The sequence below is a fragment of the Pithys albifrons genome, chromosome 10 (assembly GCF_047495875.1).
Source record: "Pithys albifrons albifrons isolate INPA30051 chromosome 10, PitAlb_v1, whole genome shotgun sequence".
NCBI lineage: Eukaryota > Metazoa > Chordata > Aves > Passeriformes > Thamnophilidae > Pithys > Pithys albifrons.
This window is the reverse complement of record NC_092467.1, coordinates 20147980-20172942: the sequence shown is the minus strand read 5'-3', so window position 1 is coordinate 20172942 and position 24963 is coordinate 20147980. Positions and strand designations below refer to the sequence as shown.

The following is a 24963-nucleotide window of genomic DNA, read 5'->3' as shown; positions in this document are numbered from 1 at the left end:
CTCCGCCCGGACGCGCCGCACGAGCGGGGTGCGCGGTCGGACACGGGCAAGGAGAAGGCGCGGCGGGGACGCCTCCGGCCGGCCGGCCTGCGCGCCTGCAGCCGCCGGGGAGGCAGCGGGAGGGAGCGGCGGCAGGCCCAAGGCCCCAGGCCCGGCCAGCGCCGGGGCCCGAGGCGCCGGGCAGAGCGCCCGGCTCCTCTGCGGCGGCGGGCGGACGGGCGGCTCCGCGGCCGTGCGCGCCCCTCGGAGCTGGGGCACGCAGCGCCGACGCGCAGCCGGTTTGCGCGGCCTCTGCTGCCGAGCGGCCGCAATTTAGCTTTCAGCCCCCCAAACTGAAGGAAGGGCGAGGGAGGGGAACTGAAAAAAGCAGGAGGGAGAGATTTTTGTCCTTCGCTGGTGCCGCTCTACGTGATAATATGTTTATATGATTAGCTGAGCCCAGGGGTGGGAGCGCAGGGAGAGGGGGTGGAGATTGGAGGGGGAGGAGGCTGGAGGTGACTCCAGTTCAGAGCCGGCGGAAAGTCCGTGTCAGGACTTGGCGCTCCCCAGCCGCAGACGGAGCGGTGCATGAGCGCGGAGAGGCTGCCATACATTCAGTGGGATTTTTTTTTTTGGTGTGTATGTATTGCGTTTTTCCCATTGCCGCGCGCGTTACTCGCTCAGCGCCCGATCTTCAGTCGCTGGCGGGGCAGCAGCAGCGGGAGGAAGAGGAGAAAATCCGAGGAGGGGCCGGCGCCGCACTCCGCCAGAGGCCAGAATATCATCCCGGGAGATGTGAATCCAGTCGGTGCAAGGGACAGAGACGCGAAGGAGGGGGTCCATCGTAACATTGGAGTTGTTCCCCGCTACCCCAGGTGCTGGCATCGCCTCCTGATCGCTGCACAGAAGGGACTCCCGAGGCTGGGCACACACACTGCACTGCGCCCGGCTTCCCCTCCATTTCGGCTTTTTTTTTTTAATTGAATTTATTTCTTGTGTGCGTGCGGGAGCCTGGCTGCATCGTGCGCTTGGTGCGGAGCGGCGTGTGGAGAACTGCAGGAAAATGTTGACTTAACCCCAGAAGAGCCTCCCGGCCGGCTGCGCCGACGAGAAACCGCCCGAGCTCTGCGCTGCCCCAGCCCGCCGAGCCGCAGCGCCGGCTGCCGCCCGCTCCCGCCCCAGCCCGCCGCCCGCCCGCCCGCTCCCGCGCCGCCGCCGGGGCCCCAGGACTAACTCCACCGCGCTCTCCCGCAGCCCTGCGCTCGGCGGGGTGACCCGGACCGCGGGTCCCGCCGGGGCCACAGACCCCGGCCCGCATTTGGCTCCCAGACATAGGTAAGCGGAGCCCCGCGTTGCAGCCTCGCCGCGCGTTCCTCCCCGCGCCTGCTCCCTTGTTCCTGGCGGTCCCCACCGCGCCGCCGGCGGGGTAGCCAATACTTTAGGGTCCGCCTCGCCTGTGGGTGCTGCGGGGCCGCCGACCGCGGAGGAATGCGCCCGTCGGTGAGCCTGCGGCCCAGGAGCACCTCCGCTCCGCTCCGCCGGCCGCCCCCCCGCGCCCTGCGGAGGGACCTGCGGCAGCCGCGCCGGGTCCCGCCGCCCCCGCGCGCCGCCGGCGGCGGCCGCTCCGCCGCGGGGGCTGCGGGCCGGGGTCCGCCCGCCGAGCAGGCCCCCGCTCTCCGCGGCGCGCCCCGCGCAGCGGGGAAAGTTGCATCCTGTGCGGTGCATAATTACCTGTTGCGGCTTTATTTGTGTAACTCTGCCGAGCGCCCGTCCCTCCAGCCCGTGCGAGGTGGGGGGGTGGCTGTGGGAAAAGGAATAAATTACCCTTTGTCGGGCTGTGGGTTGAGAGCAACTTTTTTTTTTCTCTTTTATTTCCATTTATTTTCACATGTAGAAATCTGGGGCCATCTGGAGACAGAAAACAGTGTGTCATGAGGCACCGTTGCTGTGTCTGGCTCTAAAAATAACATCTTGTTGTTAGTCTGCGCCGGCTCTGCTGGGATTTGAGCGCGGTTTGTCAGAAAGTAAGGAGTTCTGCTGGTGCTCAGGTGTGTTTTCTTTGCCTAGAAATGCCCCTGTGCGCGACGGAAGGCGTCCTGCAGAACAAATGTTCTGCTGTTTGGCTTCCTCAGACGCCCCGGCTCCCTCCTTTTGTTGCTTGCCACGAAAAGAGGTGCCATTTCGCATCATTCTGCAGAAATTGTTTGAATTAATGCAAGTGTGAATTCTTACCGTTTGAAGAAGGGTATTAGCATATCAAAGGTTTCTTAGCTCTGGCTCAATTGAGAAAACTTCAGCTTGTCTTCCATTTGCTTCCAAGAAGAGGCCCAAAGGGCAGTGGGAATTGTAAAGGGGTAAAATGGGGAGGTGGATTTGGGTTGTGTTTCTGAACTTTTGCTGTTTTGCAATTATGCGAGTGAAAAACAAGGTCCCTCCGCTGCAGAACTCTTGCGAACGCTCGGACAATTGCACTCCATTGATTAATGGTTTGTTCCGAGGAAAAAAGTGACCTTCTATGACAGGCACTGTGGCGTGGTTTCTGGTGTCTCTGGGAGGGGAATTTAGAAAGCCCTTTCTACCGCTCATGCTCTGGGTATGGCCTACACGTTACTGCGTGCAGGGATGAATGGGGAGGACCTTCTAATTACTTCAGAAAACAAATGAAATCTTGTAATAAAAGACCTCTCGATTCCAGGCCTTTGAAACAAATATGCTTCCCTCCTTAATGGGTGGGTAGGCTGGGATAATAGATATTTTTATGGAGAGTTTTAAAAGAAGTTTTGATCACCGCCGGCCATATGCTTCTATGTCCTTTTCATTTTAGAAAAAGTGAAAATGAGTAATTCTCGTAATCTCATTTAATCAGTGATACTGTGTTTACTAAGATAACCTAATTTGCGGTTAGTATTACCCTATAATAAATAATTTGAAAACAGCTATGGCAGGAGTGCTGTTTTGGTGGCTGTGTAGGACATTTATCTCATTGCAAGTTGTTTTATGTGGCTACATATTTGTAGTTTTTTATGCTTTTGTTACTATTTCCTTGAGTTTGGAAGGGGCTGTGGCCCGGTCTACCTTTTTATTGTCTTTGCAAGTCAATTTTCTCACTCCAGCAACCCAAAAGCCAAGCAAAATCCTGTTATCCATCAATAAGTTAGGACCTTTTCCAGGGACCAGATGTTTCTTGGGAACTATATTCTGGTTTATATCTCTGGCAAAAAAACCCAAAAAACAACTCTCTCTGCTTTCCTTGCCTATTGCTTCTTTCTAGACCTTTTACTTGAATGATACAGATACTAAAACATATATTTTGCTTTTTTTAAAAGTTGGTTTAAGTGCTTGATATGTAGTATTTGGTCTGTTGTTTGGTGTTTGTTTGTTTGTTTTACAATTTTGTTTTCTTCTGGTTTACCATTTGATGGGTGTTTCCTTATAAGCCATGAAAGTGATGTGCCTTAGAGTAGGATATCTTCACTTACCCTTCAATTTCCTTTTGTTTAATGAAGGACCTGAATGTATATGGTATGTCTTGGTGAAAAACTCTGCAGTTAATCAAATAATTTGTATAGATTTCTGTTATTCCTCTATGGACACGACCACTTGGGCATTTTGTAAACAGATGTTTTTAGTGGTCCTAAAATTACATAATTACTTTCAGATAATTTCTAGCAGTTTATTTTCCTAATGTCTTGGGCTGTCTGAAGTAGTACCTTTTTTGGTGGTGTAAAGGGAACATATTCACTTAATTTCCATTATCACACTTAAGTTGCTGTTAACTAGTCTGCTTTGAATGCAGAGTGCTGTAAAGAAAGAGCCTTATCCTTTCAGCTATTAGGGATAATAAAAACTGTCTTGAAAATGTTGCACTTCAGTTTATATGACGCCAGCCTCAAATTCGACAAATCTCTGAAGGTAAAGAAAAAAAAGTACTGGAAAGAAGATTTTCAACATTGAGATGACAAAATTGGACCACTTAGAGAAAAATTAATGTGCTGCAGCAGCACTTCAGCTGCCATTTTCAATCACTGTGGGTTACTATGTGTTGGCAACAGTAAGAAAGCATAGACATTCAGATAGCTCAGAGAGCTGCTAGTAGTTGGGGGAATGAGGATATTGAGTCATGTGGGGTAGAACAAACCAATTACTTCAGGTTTTCACTTGAGAATTTCCAGTAAACATTTTTTCTTGGCTTTTGGCTCCCCTACTCATTAATAGACCAACATCAAAGCGGGCAACTAAACTTTCAAATGTTATAAAAACTAATGTAAAGATACAGATCTCACATGTAGTCTTGCAAGTCTTAATTTAAAACAAGCAGTTGGAGTTTTTATTGCTGCAATTTTCACAATCAGCAGAGACATTAACACCAGGCTTCTGGGTGTTTCCCTTCTTAAAATGAGCAAGAGGAGAGCTTTAAAAAAACCAAAGTTTGCTTAGTTAGTTCTTATTTGATCACTTCAGAAGCTTTCTCAATGTTTTATTTATCTCTTATTGCTTTTAATGCATAAAGTCAGGAAAGGGGGTTACTGAGGAATTCTAGTCACTGGTAAGGAAGCACCTGATGAAAATTTAAATAAGCAAGGTAATATAGTCTTAGGTGTTTGAAGTTTTTATGTAATAATATGATTGGTTTTATTTCTGAAAATGTGGTACGTAGGCATGACATTTTGATTAAGAGATATTTTTTTAAATGAGAGTAGTTGTGATGAAGAAAAAATACTATGATTTTGAATGACAGCTTTTTAGAAAGGTCCATAATTTTCACTTAAGGATTTTGGAGAGAGTTGTCCCTAGTTATGAAAAATATTTATCAAAGTTATATTTGAAATACACTTGTAGGTAGTGTATCATAAATTCATATAAATCATAATAACCTTACAGTAAAAAGATTTGTTTGATGTTTAGAAAGCATAGAAACACAATTGTAAGTTTTTACTGAAATTTAGACTGAAAGTTTTGTATTTTCAAGCCCTTGCTCATCCTGCGTCCTGTGTTGACATACATTTGAGAAAATACTGTTAACTTATAGTATGACTCTTGCTGAGGATTGCACCATGCATTATAATAATTGAATAACCTACCAGTAACCAGTTGGAGATATTTTATGTCAAAAAATGCTCTATGCCCTGCATATCCACTGAAGAATATCTGTGGGTGACTGATTATACAGGCACTGGAAGTAACAATTAGTGATTTTTACCTGGTCAATTGCAAGTGAAGAGGTTAAACTATGTCTGGTGTATAAAGGAAATCATACTCATGCATAAACAGACAAGCAATCAGATATACTTCAGAGCACAGGCTAGTGAAATTTATAGTCAGTCACGTTATTTAGAGATTTCATGTTAAACAGACTCTTTTGAAGCATTTTTTAGAATTGATGTTGGTGATGTGCAAAAGTGATTTGAAATTGCAAGAATTTCACCTTTTTAAGTATTTATGCGCAGCTTTTAAATTTAAAAGCTGTCTGTTATTTTTAAAACCCCTCAGTTTGAAACAAGTAAAAGATTTAAACCATCACTGTTGTAATTGGATGCCAAGAAAACTGGAAAAACAACAAGCTATTTTAAGGCCATTCTTAATACTCTAAACAATTGTGTTTAATATTTAAATAGTTTTCAAAGATAGCTGCATTTTGTTTCCAAAAGTTTTTAAAATAAAGGTAGCAGGTGGCTCTGGAGTATTGGTAACTTGCAATTTACTGTGACTATATACCTGATGTAGAAAATACTTCTAATCTTTATTTAACAAATGTGATTCTTTTTAACATTCTTCATTTAAAAGGTGAAAGATGACAGGCTTAAAGCCCTCTTCAGCAGAACATTTTCTTGGAGTTCATGTTTTTTTCAGCCTGTAATGTATGAAATATGTTTCTACAGCATAGAGTGGGAAGATTGTGTCGCTTAATATCAGCAATTTAGTTATAGAAATACACTTACTTAGTGAGTGCTGTGGTCTTACAGCATTCTGTATGCAAACTGTTAGTTAACCAGAAATTGATTCCTTAGGAAGAAGAAAGTCTTCAAATTCAGAATCATAGCATCTCCAGGTTATGAATTGTTACATTAAATGGAGTATTTTATAGGTTTTAGAAGAATATGTATTACACATATGTCATGAATTCTTTCTTTTTGATTTACTTAAGGTACTGTAATGATTCAACCAACTCTAGCTCGCCATTATCCAAATTACTTAGAAAGGCGTAATAGTAAAAAGCATTGCAGCCTGACTGAAGCAAGCACAAGTGCTTAACACCTGCAGGTAGAGTGCAGTCTCTAGCAAAATGTTGTTGATTGTTACTCTGGCACTAAAAAAGCTTAAATATATTTTGCGTAATTAGACAAAAACTTGGTTTTATGAGCAAAATACTTCATGTTTGAGGAATGTTTTCTGTGTTGTCTGCTAAGTACAATCCCATCACACTTGTATATGTTTGTTCAATTATCAGAGCAGCTAAGAGGAGGAAAAAAATCAATTTACCCTGAAAAGCACCAGAAATAAGATTACTTTGACTAGTAGGAACTTGCCAGCACTGTCTAAATTGCTTTATATTATCAAATGTTGCCATTTTTCATGTTCAGTAAAAAGGATATTGACTATTCTACATGTCCAGGTCTGCTGTTTGACTATTTCTTTATAAGGTATAAGCACGTCTTATTTTTATTCCTTCAATAGCAGTTAGAGGTAAATCGGAGGATCTAACAATAACTTTATAAAATACATGGAATAATACCATTCACTGGAGAAACAGTATTTACTTGAGATAAATGGTAACAAGTAGTTTTTTCTCTTGTTGTTCTTGTAACAGACAAATGTAAATACCTTAGCAGACATTTCAGAGTGAAAGGCAAGAGATAAAATGTAATTACTTTTCAGGGTGGCTCTGACGATGCCCATGTTCTTGTCTGTAATACAAAAAAAAATCTTTGCTCATCACCTCAGAATATGAAGGCCATTGTTACTTCTGAATATAAAACTTTCTGATTTTTAATGTTGACCTCAGTATTTATCTTTAGCTCTTCTGTGTAAGCTGAAATCTTTATAGACATAAATTCTAGTCACTGTTATCCAACCGAGCATTTAATAGAGCACCTAATGGACTCCACTCCTGTGTTTTTCTTGAATGCATAACATCTTGCTTCATTCAGTCACCAAAACTAACTTTGCTACAAGGACAGGCAACACGACAAGTTAGAATCAATGGACCATTTGTAGGTCACAAAGTCAGTTTACTGGAATTTCAGAGGAAACTGGTTGAAAAGAGAGGACAAATGTCACTTTGAATAGAGATGTTTAAATCAGACTTCTGCCTTAGGGTAAAATTTAGGTCTGTTGTAGCCTAGATGTAATGTCTCCCTCTACAGAGCACAGCATTAATCATGGCTTGACAAGTGATCATGGTCTGAGAAAAATAGTGCCTGTCTTGGTTGTGTGGTTATTTTTTTTTCTAATCTTAATCTCTTAGGAGCACATTATAAACACTAACATTTACACAAAAAGATTTAAGTATCAGTGTCTGTGTTTCAGTGGTGAGTGTAGCTATCTTCAGAGAAAATCTAGTTAGAGCTCATAAGAAGCTACTTGTGTTTCTTATGGAGACACAATGTTAGGAATCTTTTCCTCTGAACATAAAGGAGTTTTTTTGTCAGAGGAGATTTATCTTATGCCATTTCCTCGTCCAAATACAGTAGAGTTTAGGTCTGCCTGTTTTGTCCCTTGGTGTACTAACTCACTCTGAAATGACTGTCTTTCTGCTTTAACAGTGTTTTACAATGTGTTTATCACCCAAGAAAAATACTTCCTTTTTCAAAACTGGCAATATAGGGAAAATGTGGAACAGTTTTTAAAATGTAACACAGATTGACTTGACACTGATCAATGTATATGAGTGTTTTTATACTATCTTAATGATGTGTTACTTGGCCACAATGAGCTACAAAAGCTGGAATGAAATAGCAGGAATGAAGAGTGCTATTTAACGTGCCATGTCTGATACTGTACAAATAAAAGTTTGTTTAATGTGTTAATACTTAAAATTAGGGATGTCTTGATGCATAGATATGTGTGGGAGTGTTCATAACTTTTATGGTAAAGAGGGGAATTTTCCTATTTCTTGGGCTGCTTTGCTGCTTCCCGCGGTGGGGACAGTGTGGAAGCAGCCGAGCCCTCGATGTGCAGCGCTGCTGGAGAGGTGCAGCTCCTTCTTGTATGGTTAGATTTGTGTCTGCAGCTGCTGAAAAAATAGATAATATCAGCGAAGGAGCAGCAAAGCCATTTATCACTGGACAATTATGCTTTAAAAATTAGACTGCATCTGTTTGTTCGGTTACCTCTGGATGTGATAACCCCCCCCCCAGTCTCTCCTTTAAGTTAGGCTGCTGCTTTTTCCTTTATGCCCTCTGTTGATATTTTCCTATCAGTCGACATCTCACACCGATTACTGCTCTGAATCTAGGTGACAGAATAATAATGCCGATTACTGTTAAGAGTTGTTTCTGGCAGCTGGGGAGCGGATGACCGACCTTGTTCCCGACTATCGTACTTGCTTTGCTTTTGATGGGCTCTGGTGCACTTAGAGAGCCTTACTGTGGGATCAGCGCTGCAGTGGGAGACGATCACATACCAGAAGGATACTGTAGTTCACTTATTTTTCTATATATTCTCTTACAGTATCCTATTTGTAATTTTCTACAGCATAGCAGTCTACACTGAGGGGAAGAGTGTTCAGAAACAATTCTGTTGCAGTAGGCAGCGTTGCTTCTAAATAAAGTGACATTTTAAGAACTCTACGTTTCTCTGGCAAATTTCTGATGCCTGTGTTGATGGTAGGTAGAATTCTTTTCCATCGGATCCTGGCATCCTTTCATTAGGCTATTAGAATATTTTTTAGAGTTTTTCAATGTGAAGTGACCGATTTGGAAGATGTTGCTTTCCCAGAATCAGTAAAGATTGCATCTTCATTTTGAACAAAATGAGTATTCTACTGAAGACCAATTCATAACTATTTTGTTGGTGAATTTGTCATTTAATCATCGAAGGGCAGTGTCTCCAGCAGTTTTATTTACTTCAGTCTAGTAGGTTTTTTCTTAAACTCAGATTGTCAGTTGGTGAGGTGGATTCTTGTGAAAATCAGTATAAAGTGCTTAAAGGAGAGAAGGTGCCTCAGCAATGGTGTATTTCAGTCTAAGCTGCTGTGCCAGGAAAATGGGCTGAGGCTGGGAGTTGTTTTGAAGAGGGAGGGGAGGTGCAGGCTGACATAATTTGAAAGTGAGAAGAAATCCTTTTGCCCTTCAGGCAGTCATCTTACCCATGCTTGATTAGAGCATGATCTCTCCAAAATGTATTTTTTTTTCCTGCTTTTTTTACTTATTCTTTCCCTCATTTGAGGAGGTGTACAGTAGTATCTGATAGTAACTGGTTGTGGAGCCAACTGTTAACGATACTCCAGCAGCAAAGTAGAGCTCTATGTGCAGCAGTCTCATCATCTTGAAGTGAAGACCCAGAATTGGTCCTACATTTATCCCATGTATGGCTGTAGCCATACTGGAATGTTGTTACTTTTTTTTTTTTAAGCTGACTTTGAAGCCTTGAAAGGTTGTATTTTTGAGTTTATTTTTCCAGTGAAAATTAAAGTGACACAGCACATACGTGACTTTATGCCCTATGAATATGCATTTTTTTACAGGTATTCTTCATAAATCTAATACACTAGTTGCAGAAAGTGAGATTTGGCTCTACAAGAGAAACAGAACCAGAGAGATATGTTCATTCTTTCCATTTTGGAAGACAAATAATGTTACCTGATGGCTTCCCAGTTTTTTCTGTGTGGTAAAGTTAGATAGGATGAAGGTTTAATTATGATGTACTTAATATTTATAGCATCATTCAGTGAAGCTTTTTCCCACTTGTGCTGAAGGGATTTTTGTCTATAAAGCTCATGCTATTATGGCAAATAAGACATTTTAAGGTAAGGATAATGTCTATTGGAAGAAAAACATTTGCCTCCAGATGTATCAAAACTACTTTGTTACTTCATGATTTGATATAACTTAGTAGGGACTTTTTTTTTTTTAATTTTCGAGATAACTTACCGTTCAGTTTAATTGCATTTTAAACTTTGGTGAAATGGTTATGTTGGGTTTTATCTCCCAGCAGTAAATAGAATGAGGGATGCTGCTGTTTGTTTGATTTTGGGTCAGGGAGATGAATCAGATAGGATGAATTTGTTTTCTTCTTTAGGGTGGTCTTTCATTTCTGTTCAGTTCTGGATAAGCAGAGCAATTTTTTTCCTTTTATTTTCTTTCTGCTCTCTCTTTTCTTTCTTTCCACACTGAGAGCATTTAGTTGACTTGGAAGAAGAAATTTGTGTGTTTTGGTATAGGAAAGACTAAAGCAGAATGTTGTCTTTTCTGACGGGGCAAGAAGAGGAATAGAGCTCGGGGGGGGGGGGGGGGGGGGAAAGGAATGTTTTCTGTGTTAAATGCTTACGTTGGATATCATTGGAGAAGGATTTCTGGGGGAGTCCCTTTAAAATGATGACTGATTATTTGGTTTCCTGTGCCGGCTGTTACCCACATTTTTCACATATTTTTGCTTATTCTTGTTATTACCTGCAGAGGGAGCTTGTATATGAGATAATCAGAGTAATCAAGCCATTCAGAGCTGAATTGTTTCCAGTAAGTACATTTTCATTTCAGAGAGCAGAAAGGCTCTGCAAGACAGCTTTTAAAAAGGCTGTCCATCAGTAACAGTAAATAACAGTGGGCAAAAATTTTAAAACATTACTAAACAAAAGCTGATTTTAAAAATGCTTAATATTTCAAAGAAGTGTCTTAAATTTTTTATAAAAAGCAATTGAGGAAAACAATTCTTGCCTGTCAAGGTGCAAGAGGACAGTTTTGGTACTCTGTATCATGGGAAACAGATTTTCATAAACTGTCTTCTCAGATTCTAAAAATGTCATGTCAGCATGAGAGAGAGTGCACAGTACTTTCAGGTCTTCGCTACATCCCGTGCAGTGTAGTGTGCTAGCAAAAAACAATAGGTAAGTCTTTTCTATTTATGCAAGCAGTGTTGTGAATCACAATCAAGGTGACTGCAGATGCAAGGCTGACTATTAATTTTGCTTTTTCTCTATTTAAAATATAAAATGGTGAATGAATTTCATCCACATATAATTGATGATTTGAGAAAACAAACAGTTATAAGGATTTCTCTCTTAAGCTTTAGTAAGTACTGACAACAAAGAGCAAGAAATGTCATAACCTAAGCCTGTTTATAAATTGTAACTTAAAAACTAGCTCAAAGAATCAGAAATACATACTTTAAGTAGTGATATTTCCTGTATCTAGCACAATGAAAGAAATTATGTTGTCTATTAAAGACTTTATACTTTGTATTGTAGCTATCTAGGTGATGAAAGCATGTTACCCTTCATAAAGTTAAGACTTCAGAGAAGAAAAGAATTAATTTATAATACAGTTTTGCTTACTAACTAAGAAGCGTAATAGATGGTACTTAGATGAATTGTGGTCTATTTATCTCTGGAAAAATGGTGGCAATCATTTTACTTAAAAATATTTCAGTAAATTTAAGGATGATTTGTTATGATACTTTTAGGAAATAAAGCAGTATGCATGCACACTCCATAAAACAGAAATAGCTTTGTGTGGCATAAATCTGTGGCATAAATTGGTTTGTTGATGTTTTTATTTTTTAATTAATTTAAACTAACAGAACTTTAAACTTAACATACGTTCAGTCTAACGTCTTAGGGATTTAGTTTGGATTCTGTTTTTAAACACCAGGAAAGGTTTACCATATCTAAAAGAGCCGCAACTCTGTGTCAATTTATTATTTATACTGGCTAATCCTTGCTAATGTGAAAAGTCAGCTTGTTATTGTAACACCAAATGGTCCTCTAAGTAGGGAAACAGTTAAGTAGATCTCCTGTAATAGGTTGTTGTCTAATAAAGAGATTTATGGTATTGGCAAGGGCTATTGTATAGGTATTACCCTCTCACAGCGTGATCATGTATTATCTTAACAACTCAGTGCCACATTTATGTTGAGCATTTTCATAACAGGGTAAGAATATTAGCCACAGCAATTACACTCCAATAGGATTATAATGGTAAGATTTACAGAAAATATATAAATGATGTCTGTCATAGAGATTTTGATGGGTGCTAAGAGTTGAAAAGTTTTACTACCCTTTTTGCATGGAAAAATACTGATATATTAGTCATGATGACGAGAAAGAGGTTTGTTAATTTAATCTTGTTGAGGAATTATGGGGAGGTGATGGACATAATCTTTTGTTACACAGTATGTCTTTTTCTTTCCTGGTGAGGTAAGGATGTTTCACAAGTTCCATTTAGTGTACATTGCCGTACAATATGAAAATAAAGGTGTGTATGTAACTTTAGTTCTCCTGTGAGGATAATGTAGTTGCGATTGCAATACATTTTTTAACACTCTTGTAGTTTGAGGGTAGAACAATGGAAATTTACTTGCTACACTGGAAGAGTCTGCTTCAGTAAAGTCATGTAGTTTTTTTTCTTAGTTGTAGTGTAACACATTTTCTCTTTCATTAGCACCAAGTTTTTATGTTGATAAGTAACTTAGATACTTCTTAAAATTATTGCAAGCAACAAAAGTGACAATAATGTCATATTTGTACAATTTTCATGTAAGTGATATTCAAGCTGTTCCTCAATTCTTAAAATTTTCCATCTGTTTAAAAAAAATAACAGAAAAGTGAGACATTAATACTCACTTATTTGGCAGAAGCAATGTACCAGTCACATTTAATAAAACCAAATTAGGTTTTGCCAATAAAAAACACTTATGGGGACTAATTGAGCAAAATGCATTAGGTTATATAGTAATTTATAAATAACTGCATTGAGTGCTGCAGCAGTCTGCATGGCAGAGTGTGACAAAACAGCCACATATTTTAAGATATCTTAAACTATAATTAGTAAATACTGAAATAATGAGTGTTTAAACAAAAAAAAATCTTCCTTTCCCTATTTTACTGTAATAATATTATAATAAGGTCATTAAGAATTAAGGAATTACATAGATGACAATTCTTGTTGTATAAGAAATTTCAAATGCATATTCCATATATTGTAGCATGCATTAGTAGTACTGGTTAAAATTTTAAGACATGGCATTTCCTGGGAGTTTGGCAATGTATTAGACTTTATATAGAAAGATCCTGTACTCATCTGTTTTAAATTGTTATTGATTAATGGAAGCCAAAGAAAAAATACAGATGTTTCTTTTGCTGTGAAATATTCCACTTCTAAAAATGTGCAGTAGAAGTTGCACACAGGCTTAAATGTGTTTTTTTGGTGGGGTTGGGTTTTTTTGGGTGGAGTACTGAAAGGTAACTGAGATTTCAAAACTACATTCAACTGAATATTTAAAACTTCATTATTTTTGTAATTGTGATAGCAACGTATGTCTGCATCTGTGACCAAGAGCTCACACACATGCTGTATCTAGTGCAAAATTCTGGAACTTTGTCTTTAGTTTTGTGGTCACAAGAATTATGACCTGAAGAATAACATTTTCTATTTTAGACAAACTCCTGTAGGTTCTTAGATTGGCTTCACATTTCATTCATTTTGAACTGTGAAAACGATCGTATCTTTTGTCCGTAAGTCAAAAGGAAACACAAAAGGATGAATGTTACCCCTGGTGAATGTGGAGCTTCAGCCGATTTAAGAGCGTGAACTGTGACTGCATTGTTGAGCGCTTGGCTTGTTACACCCTAGCGAAGAAGAAACCAGTAGTTAAAATAAAGCAGTGAGAATAATGCATAAAAATTCAGTAAGAGTTAAAGCATCTTATCCGTGCTTTAATGCTACAATATATATCATTAAAAAGTTGTCTAATGTTTTAGAAGACGATTTCTACATTTGAAAGAGGAAAATATATGCAGAAATATTCTTATTAAATTGTTAGCGTTATGTGCTCTACTGAAGCATTTTCAGAATATGTATATATAACTAAGATAAAGATTAACCTTTTTTTTGTACAAATGCCATAATGAATGGTTTCTTAAAATCAGTATTCTTTTGTTTGCAAGAATCAAATCAAAACATAAATCCACACTGAAGTCGTTTTACTTGTAGTGTACATTAAAAATGAAGCCACACTGTCATCATACTTAACAGCCCACAGACAACTAACCCTGAAGAAGGGGCAAGTCTTTTCCTTCTTATGTATTTTTTATTATTATTTGTATCTCTGTCTATATGAAACAGCAGTGCTGTTATGGCTAATAAAGCTTTTGTATTTGGCAATTGGGATACTGCAAGTAATCAGCAGTTCTTGGCTCATGACTGAAAAATTTGTCCTACAGAGCACATAAAACCAATATAATCTTTCAGGTATACCTGTGAATAAATCTTTCTTGTACTTCTGTCACCTGTACAGAATTCATATATCCTCACTTAAGCTTCACTTCTAATAATGCTATTTCTGATTACAGTGATGTTACCAGCAGTGTTTAGACAATGGCATGATACTCAATTACTGTTTTCAGCCTGTTTTTGAATATACGGTCTCTTAGATTTTAATTAAAAAAAAGTATATAGTGATATACAGCGAAATCAGCATCTTTCTGTTATCTGTCTATTTAATGGCCAGTTGAAAAGTTTGGGTTGTTTTAATTGTATCTAGCTTAATTTTTTCTCCAACATTGACTGATCTTCCCACATGATATGTTGCTAAGGTTCTGTAACCAATAGGTTTCTTAGTTCTTACATACTTTCCACAGAAAATCACTCTATATATGAAAGAATTATTTAAAAATTCTTTTTGTTCAATACAATTTTTAAAAAAAGTTACCGAGGTCCTTATGTTAATTAAATCAAAGTCAAATAAATGAAAATTTTATAGTAGGTCTACAGTAAACTATCCAGTAAATTATTTTTGTTTGTATTTTAAATAGATACATAATAACCAATAAACCAAATAAAGCTGCAACCTTAACATATTATTAAAACTAAGTGGTAAGAATTTATGAAAATGCATGGGGCAGTGGGATAATTTGCTGCTGTTTCAGGGCTATGGTTAAGGAGTTTGCACAACTGTGTTCACAACCTCTGCACAGCTGAGAGATAGGTTTAATATATCCTTACTCTATTTAATTACGGTCATTATTTAAGTTACATGAAAGAAAGATGTTCAGGTCTTGTGTATATAGGAAATATTAGCTGCTGCTAAACCAAATAAGCAAAGACACTTGATGCAATTTTATTGGGGCTCACAAGCGGTATAAAGTAGCTGCCCCTGGTTTGTGCTTTAAATTTCATTCAAGTCCATCTGACCATTGAACAAGTTGTGCTTTTACTGCAGTGTTGGTGAAACACTGTGAGTGCCAATGTATTCCATAGGGTTTCCACACCACCCCACTCTCTACAAGAAAAAAAAATAGGGAATACCTTCTCTAGGCTTGTGACTGGGAGCTATTTGGAGGCTAAGATGTATCTGTCGTCATGCTGTATGCAGTGGTGCTCTCTGTCATTGCTGCCACTCACATCTGGGAAGGTATGAGTCCTGTCCTGAAGGTCCAGATTCTTAACTATATTCTTTCACTTGCTTCATGATAAAACAAAGGTGAAATTAGGACTAACTTAGCTAATCGTCATGAACTGGAGGTGGTCCCACATACTGTTCACCCTGAAAAACTGCCTGTGAAACATAAGCGTGGTCATTGTGATTGTGAAGGGGGAGCATTGTGTGTGCTGTCTGCAGATGAAGATCCTTGGAAACCAGGTTTGTCCTTTTTCTGTTATTCACAGTCAAAAAGTCAAAATCTCCATTTTAATGAAGACATTTCAAAGAACAGACGGGCTGAGAAAGATATTGTATTTCTTTACATGCTCCTTCCTCTTAAACATGGAAGAGCCCTTAGGCTATAAATTAAAGTGTTTTACCCTGTGTAGTTGATCTCAGGCTGCCCAGTTGCCGTGAGGAGTTAAATTTAAATAAAAATAAAAGAATTGTAAATGGCTTGGTGTTTTCATGGTTTTTGGTCTGTGGTTATCTTTTGTCCCCCTCATGTCCTGTTTTTGTCAATATTTTCCTTTCACCTAAGAACTATAGCAAAGTGGGAGGAAAAGTAACTTGAAAGAATGTAATTATGCTAGAGATGCATTTTCATATGGGAACCTTTATAATGCCTTCATGTAAATGACATTCACTATGGAAACGTTAAGAGCATTTATGAACAGAAAGGTTCATCCTCTGCTCCTTGGGAAACACTGATTTACTTATCTCCCTTCCCAGAAAGGGCACACATGTGTGCTGGGGCAGAGGGAGGCTTTGGCCATGCTCCCTGTCCAGGACTGCAGGTGAGCGGGGCGGGGAAGCTTGCGGGAGCGCCCTGAGCGATGGCTTGTCTGGAGTCTGGGTGGTTTTACAAACATGTAGGAAATGGAGCCACCTTAGAGGACAGTTGTATTTCACATTTTTAATTTTTGCCTGGTAGGTTGTTATTTTATTTTTTTTCTTTTAAGTTGTTGTGTTCTTAGGTGTGCTTGCTGATGTTCAGTTTTACTGAATGCTTGCTTCCAGTGGTGGAACCTCTGTTGGAGCAGCAGAGTGCACCCATGCAGCAGCTGGGCTCACAAGTGATGCTCGTAGTCTTGCTGGCTGGAGTCCAGAATGTTTCCTGGAGTTCATTTTTCTTCAACCTGGGACAAGAAGAGATGTAGATTTTCTTTTTCTTTCAAAAGCTTCATATTTTTAAGCTTTGTTGATGAGTCTTGTAAAATTTAAAGTTGTTTTGCAGTGGGTTTTACTATCCCTATGACATTCTTAAAAATTAATTGTCTTGTTGAATAGTGTTTCCCAATCAGCTTGAATTATTGATGTTTTGGTCCTTAGTGGAAGAGCAGTGGTAGTTTTCCTCCCATACCGCAGCCTGTTCAATGTCAGTTTAATGAGTTGTACTCCGGTACCTGTAATACAATAACAACACCAAAAAAACCCCAACCAAAAACAAACAAAAACAAAAAACAAAACAATGACAACCCCCCCCCCCCCCAAATCATAATTATAGCTTATTGAATGAGGCTCAAATTGAAAAGCAGGAAATGCACTTTCATGTAAGTTCAGACTTTAAAAAATTGGTGCTTTGTGCAGGTTAAAGTTATCAGTACCTCCTGTTTGGAAGCTAGAGCTGTCAGTTGGTGGTCATTGCAAGATAAATAGCTTCTTCAAGAGGAATGCAGTTTAAATTAGCATATTCAAATATTTGAAAGTATTTAGATGAGTATGGTTTTGGTTTTAGCTATCTTAACCTATTCTTACAGACTGTGTTGTTTATAAATATTATGGAAAATGAATGAACTAACACAGGCTGACCAATAATAAATGAATATCTACTCATGAACATATGTATTGTTAGGTACATATATGTTTGGGTCTTTATTAAGATGGTATTTATTTAAAAATAAAGTGTCCAGTTCATCTTGTCATGAAATTGTGAGGCAGATCAGTAGAAGTGCCTGTCCAGAATTACGGATGAAGGTTGCTGCTAGCCAGGAAGGGCCTGTTTTCCCTCCTTCTGCTCTCAGTCAGCTGGACTGTTCAACTACTTGTTCTAGTTAGTAAATAACACTGTGGAAAAGATAAACATTGGTATTTACTTAACTGTCTTAAAATAATACTGTCACAGTGAATTTGTTTTTTATTTTGAAGACAAGAAATCACTGGGGTGAAATGTCTGGTTGAAAAGTTAAACTGCACTTGCTGCAAGCTCTTGTGTAGTACACCACAGTAGACTTGGGTTAGATATTTTTATTTTTAGAAGATCTACAAAGCTGCTATTTTTAGGTTAAATATGTCAAATCACCTTTTGAGTGAAGAGATGTGAGTATGTTGATAACCAGTCAGGTGAAGTGTTCTGTCATTCCTCTGTCTGTTGCTTCTTATATATCTGAGAATATGGACCTTTAGTTTGACTTGTTTTTTTCCCTTTCCATTTTTGTCTGTATTATTCATCATCTTGTCTTTTTCTTCTTCCAGCAACAAATTCTTAGTTAGCTCAATAGTGACCCATAAATAAACTGTATGCTTATTACTGTCACCACCTCTTCTGGATTTGATTTTTAAACAGCAACAATAAAAAAACCCAACAAAAAACAACCAAACAAAAACCCCTGACCCTGAATGGGCAATAGATTGTGTTGAAATTGTGGTCAGCTTTTTTTCAAATTATTAGTAGTATTATGGCATGGTGAAATCTTCATTCATTTGTAGAATATGATTATTTGCAGAATAGCAAATGTTTCTAAATAATTCTGTGCAGGAACACATGCAGACATGCATCTCGCGCTCGTGCATGCTGGCCCCTCTTGTAGCATCAAGTGCCCGTGGTGTCTCTGCGTGTTTATTACTGCTTTGACTCATTCTTCAGACAGTTTCATGGGTTCTGATGTGGGTTGATGGGCCTTTCGTATGGATTAAAAAGTGAATACTTGCAGTCTGTGTAGCTTGCGATTATGTCCTGGAGAGGAGTAAGTTCTGTACACTGGGTTATGAGAGTGTGGCAGCTGATCCTAAATGCTGGCAGTCTTCTTGAAGGAAATCAAATTACACGCACATATTTCATGCTAGCAAGTCTGTCCCTTCTCTATGCGGTGCCATGTTTCCTGATCCCGTTAACGTGCATTCCTTCATTGTCAGTCTTCCTTTGCTCCTTTAATTGGCTCTCTGTTGCTCACCAACCTGTGCGCCCCTGTCCCGACCTGTGCTGCTGCCGCCGTCTGGCTTTAGGTCTTCCCTTTTCCATCTGCTTGCTTTCCTTCTATGCCCTACCCAAGGGCTTCCCCGCTTCCTCTGCACTCAAAACTGGCTGGGGGGAACACCATCTTTCCACTCTGCCTGCTCACTTAGCTTTTTGGTTTTTAACTTCTCTCTTTTTTTTTTTTTAATCCCCTCTTGTCCCCATGGTGTGACACTCACTGATTTGTGGTAACTCACAGCACAGAGGAGTCTACCTGATTATGATGATTTCATTGTGCATCTGATTTGTAATCTGTTGCAGAAGTGCCTGTGATGCTGAAGGCTGATAGTGTAATTGTTAAAATTTTAAAGTATTAAAGTACATACAGCACCAGTTAAATCAAGGTGGCTTGCTGACCATGTGTATAATTTGCATAGTTTTTTGAGTGTGAAGATTTGGTACGATACAATATCTTTGGGCAAGATGTGAAATATGGTGATCTAGATTAAATTTGGAGTTTTTCAGATTGCTGAATGAGAAGCTGGTAAAATGGCATGCATTTTCTTAACAGGGACAGCGTCTCTTAAATTTGTCTTCTATCTGTTGAGCTGTCACCCACTCTGTCACTGAAGGCTTAAAGCTATATTCATGAAAACAAGTTTGCTGGATTTCAAAGAAAATGCTATTTTTGTTAAAAGTAGCAATCAGACCAAAAGGTTAGACTATCATCAAAGTGTCTGTAAAATTATGCTTAAGACCCCGTTCTGTTCTTGGCTGTCGCAGGAGAAGATGACTTGTAAATTGCCTTTCATAAAAGTGAGTTTGATTTAAGGTATTAATAAAATCTAAATTTGTGCATTCCGGCTGTGGAGACTGAAGATTTTAATTTAGTGAAATGCCAGAACCATTTTTTTGTGCTCAGTTTGATGAGTGTTATGTGAGAATTCCATCTTGCTAAATTGGGGCAGACGTATATATTACAGTGTTTACAAACTGTTATGATTACAACCTGTTAAATTTCATATTTAATATTCAGTCATCTTTGAGAAATAAAGTCACCTTGTTTTTGTCTCAGTGCTGTTGAATTCTTGTGTTAAAATAGATTAAATTGCAAATGTTAATCTAAGTAACTGTGGAAAGTTGTGACCTGGATTTGAAACAGCCATGAGACTATCACAGCAGCAGTAAATCTTCCAGAACATGTAAGGCTAGCACATGGCGGGGATATGTCTGATGTGAGAATTAGAGTGCGGGTAGAGGAATAGCCTGAAAAGAAAGTCATGTGCCAATATCATTTTACTCTAAACTAAAAAAAAGTAAGAATTTGTCGCTTTAACATAAAGCAGTGTTGTCACAGGCAGTCCGCAGTAACTTAATAAAAACTTATTTTGAAATGATAATCTAAAATTCAAGCTGCATTTAAGAGAGACTGTGGCACTGGGTCACCTGGGTTATTAATCCCCATGTGCTTCCTCCGGCAGCAGTGATTCCAATCTTTGAGATATATGTGGGAACTTCAGTTGCAGAATTCAGTCTAAAGAAACCACCAGTTTTAGGAAAATGCAGATACTAAATATGCTTACCTTTTGTTTTAAGCTTTTTCCTTCTGTAATTAAATGACTGGTTTTTTTCAGCTAAGCTTGGCTTCAGCCCTGGTTCTGGGTACCTTTAAAGCCTGATACCATCAAAAGGTCCTGAATGTTAGTTGTCAAGCCACTGACATTGCTGGAATCTTTTATTATCTTACTGCTTTGATTTTCTTCATCCCACTTAAAACATGTCAAATAAGAATGTGGGTGATGTCAGGAGAATATGATAATATTAATTTTAAAGCACTGTTTTGACTTAAAAAACAATGTTAAAACAATCACGTTCAAGCAAATCATAGTGAAAAAATCGGGAAATTAATTGATAATTTTACAAAGTATCTTAAATATTTTTACATATGTATTTGATCCAGTTGGCTGTTCTTTTGTGTACGTATGGATGTTTTTTAATCCAAATTTCTTATTTCATAAAAGAAATGAGCATGCAGATACTGGCCCACATGTGTCCACAAAACAAAATTATCTTGGGGCACTGTACTAAAGTAAAGTTGTTTACTGATTCTTTCCAGTTTCTAAAAAATACTAGGATTGTATGGCTTATGCAAGAAGAGCGTGAAATACTTTTTATCTTTTTTTTTAAAGCATTTTAAATACTGCTTTTTAATAAATTGTAACAGCAGCTGGAATATGACTCTGTTCATCTTATTCGCTACAGAGAAGGGGTGATTGGCAGGCTCTGGCATTGCCTGTCCACAGCTGAACTGCAGGGCTTGAGTTGCCTTGGCAGGGCTGCACGTAAAAGTTTGTGCCTTCTTGCCAGCTGTGTTCTTGGCTCAGGCTGATGTTACACATCTCTTGACTCCAAAGCATGCTCACTTGCCAAATTCTACCTAAAAATGTGTGCTGCAATTCCTAATTAAATAAACCCCTTGATATTTATTTTATTCCTTGGAAAGGCATGCCTTCTTTCACAGTAGATGCTGCTTTGATAGAAATACAAATAAAAATCAGAAAGCCCAAGGGTGAAGCAAGTTGTAATGGTATTAGGAGAGAAATTGTCTCTTGCAAACAAATTAGTAGCTTTGGTTTCTTCCAAGTATTGAAGTTATGTGACTTTACCATGTTCTTACCTGAAATTCTTTGCATTCATATTTTTTTGTTTATTTTTCAAGTATTTTGAAAATTGTTCCACTACACATGATAATTGTCGTCAGTATGTAATTTCATTGGTTTTTCCTGGTAAATACCATTATAGCTACCTTATTGTAGCTGTAAGCTAAAGTTACCAGTTGAAGGATAAAGGTATAATTTATGCCAAACCAGTCTGGAAGTGTTTTCACAAGACTGATAGCAACTGCTTTTATACATATTGCTATGTAAAATGCTTATTAATGTTAGCAGATGTTGCACTTTAATCCCCCAGAATGATTGTTTGGTAGCAGCAGGAGATTTATTAAGCTTGAGTTGTGTGAAATTGTGTGTGCATAAGCTGCTATTTAGATTGTAAAAATGCCATTGAAAACTGTTAAAAAGTTCTAACTGTAATTGGCAGAGAGGTATTAGCTGTTTTAAAAGAAGTATATGTGTACCACTGGCCCTTTTGCTGTAGCCTCTTTATCATTTATCTTCTTGTATTAATGTCACTGAATTATTAATTCATGAGCAGGGTTGGATAGGGTGAAGGCACTATTTAAATGTGTGGCACATGTATCCTTATCGCTAGAGACATGAAAAGAGTCATTTTGTGTTATCTATAAAATGGAAAGGACATTTAAAATTTCATTTAAAGTAATCCACTTCACTTCCCAGTAAAACACCTAGATTATTGCTACTATAATATAATGCTCTTATTAAAATTTTGTAATCTTTCCACTTTCTCACTTATAAATGCTGTTGATAGACAAATGTAGACTTATTTTTTTCTTTAGTTGCACGTACAGTTCATGAACTGCAGCAGAATGTCTGAAGTGCAGGGTTTTAATAAAAAGCTATTTTAATTTCTAGTAAAAGAATACAAAATAAAAGCCAATAAGTATTTGTAATCACGAAAGGTTAAAAAATTTATCATCTGAAATCATAATCTAACCTAATTAAAGAAAAATGCTTTTTTCTTTTTCAAAAGTAGCAGGGTCGTTGTCACATGGAGCCACCAAGAACTATACTACTTAAAAGAAATTGTAAATGTGTGACAAGAGTTCTTGGTCTGCTCGAAGAAACCACAGGATATCAGAGGTCACATTGCTGCTAAAAAAATGTGTTAAAAATGTATCTTAAATTTCATCTGTGCTGTATGGATGATTTAAAAAAATTAAAATGTATGGCAAATATAATGTTTTCAGTCACTCCAGTGGAAAGAGTTCATTTTCTTGAATACTTTAGTAAGTATTCATTCTTTTTAAAAATTCTTAGCATGACAGCAATTTCAGGATACTTTGTCCTCAAGTGCTCGCGGTGACTGGCTGGCTTGGCAGTTCTGGAGATAACCTATATTCCATTTTGTTTAATATTTAAAAGATATCACTTCACACTTCCCTTTTCACCATGCATGGAAAAGACCTTCACTGTTTCCACATGTTTTTTTCTTTCTATGTCCCTCTCTGCAGAAGGGAAAATGTTATGTAGGCTGCTAGGGAGAAGAGTTTTAAACAGTGGCACATGTGAGTAGAACCAGACTTTCTGTTGAATTATAATTTAGAGCATTTCTTGCTCATAACTTCTGCAGATGTAATAGTTTCCTGATAGACCTGCTACAAAAGGAATAAAAAATAACTGAAATAATTTCTATTTTTCTAGTATAGTCTGAATAGATAAGAAAGCCCACAGTTTACCCAAACTGAAGGAATGTTACAGCTCTGGTGAATGACTGGTAGTCATTCAGCTGCCTTGCACAGTTAAGAACAATCACCTGAACGGACATTGCTTATTAAGCTGTACAAGAAAATACTCTTAACTATAGTTGCACCATTAGATGCCTATGCAACCCTGTCTTTACAGAGCCCATCATCCAGTAACATAATTGAATCTTCTGTTTCATTGCAGAATCAGGCCCTTGCTGAATAGATCCTGAAGATTTATTTGCTGTATTTATTGCACAAGTTTCTCACATACTTGATGATGTACAAGCAATAGTTACGTAATTCAGTAGTATATTTCTGTGTAGGTGCAAGGAAGAGAGTGCAGTCTGTGCAGTAATGTCATACATGGCTTCTTGCCCTTGAGCTCTTTTTACGAGGGGAGAAAAATGGGGAGTTTGTTGATTTTTATTTCATGGTTTAGAGTTCTCAGCCTTCAAAGTGCTGCTGGTATGTAAAAGTGGTGAACCTGAAAGATGTGTCTTCTGTCACTGTCTGCTTCTCTTTTTTTTGTATGTTTGAAGTACACACGGGTGTCCTCCAAAGACTTATGTGAATTTGGTGGAACTTCTACTGGCTTGGAGAATCTCTTGTATTCTTAGAAAGTAGTTAAAAGAGTTCTTCCCTCCTTCTTTTGTCAAAATTGCAAATTTTGTTGTGGCTTATGGATGAGTATGGGATGGTAACACACAGAACTTCTCAGGTTTCTCTGCAAAACATGATCCACTACCTTTTAATAGCTAAATGATTTGAAAATGCAGCTTTATGGAATTACTCTCAGAAGTTTGGTGGTAGTTTTTAGTGGAACTAAAATGTGTTCTTCTGAATGTCCTGACTATCAGGCTGCTGGTAAAAAAACCCACTATTCTCTAGTCATTGTAATATTAATTGTACTTAGAGAAAAGAAACAAAGCTAGGAATAGCTTAAGAAGGGGTTACTTGAAAGAAGAAAAAGGAAAAATGTGTAAGTACAACATGTTTTAAAACATAATTAAAAGCATGCATTATTGAAATGATCTTTCATAAAATGCATTATTGTGATGCTATGATACATCATATTTGAAGATATGATGGAAGAAGAGAGATTTAAAGATAACTTTCTCCTGCTGCCTATATATAGTCACAGGTTTTTCACATTTCTTTGCATGCTCATCTGATGTATTTTATCCTAGATTACCTCATGGCTCCGAAGAAATCCCTTTTGGTAATATTGAAAGCCTAATATATGACAGATTTTGGTCATTATTATTTCATTTAGTGGTCATATGTATAGACCAAGAGGGAATCTGAATATTGATTTCACAGAATGGCTAGTAATAATGATTTATGAGTCAAGGATCCAGTGCAGTGAGCCAAACACAACAGAGATTACATCTTAGGTGCCACCATTGATTTTGTTTCATATTTCACTGCTCAATGATTAGGCCATAGTCTCACAGTTTTTAATGTTAGAACCATATTCCTCTCTGTGCAAAGATCTGCCACAAGCTACACTCATGGTGGGTATATCTATGTGCCTGCTGCTTCTGATTTTTTAAAATGATAAGTATTTTATATTTGCTTATAATATGTTGGTATTTCTCTGATAACAACAAAGGTTTGATGGATTTTTTTTTAAAAAAGTGATTTTGCTGCACGCTCAGGCTCGTTCTTGAAACTTGAACCCCATATGATTTATAATGAATACAAACCACTTAATATGATCGTAAGTGCAACTGATAGAAAATAATTGCTTTAAAATGGCTGCTAAACCAGCACTTTCACGAATCTTTTTGATAATATTCCTAGGCACATGCCTAGAAAAGGAGTTTTCAGTGCAGTAGTTTCCAGGGAA

The 24963-nt window shown here is 38.2% G+C and overlaps 1 protein-coding gene across 14 annotated transcripts in view; it reads left to right on the top strand.

The window, feature by feature from the left end:
• Positions 1-24963, top strand: part of ADGRL2 (adhesion G protein-coupled receptor L2) — a 157577-nt gene that overhangs the window by 59 nt on the left and 132555 nt on the right. For 3 of the 14 annotated variants that reach the window (XM_071565715.1, XM_071565713.1, XM_071565725.1), the window contains exon 1: positions 7-1314. The exons of 1 other annotated variant lie outside the window; for it this stretch is intronic. The gene's annotated coding sequence lies outside the window, so the exon portion shown is untranslated. Of the gene's footprint in view, positions 1-2; positions 1315-24963 lie in introns of those variants that run through there. 10 more of the 14 variants (XM_071565716.1, XM_071565721.1, XM_071565717.1 and 7 more) reach the window with 7 other exon arrangements.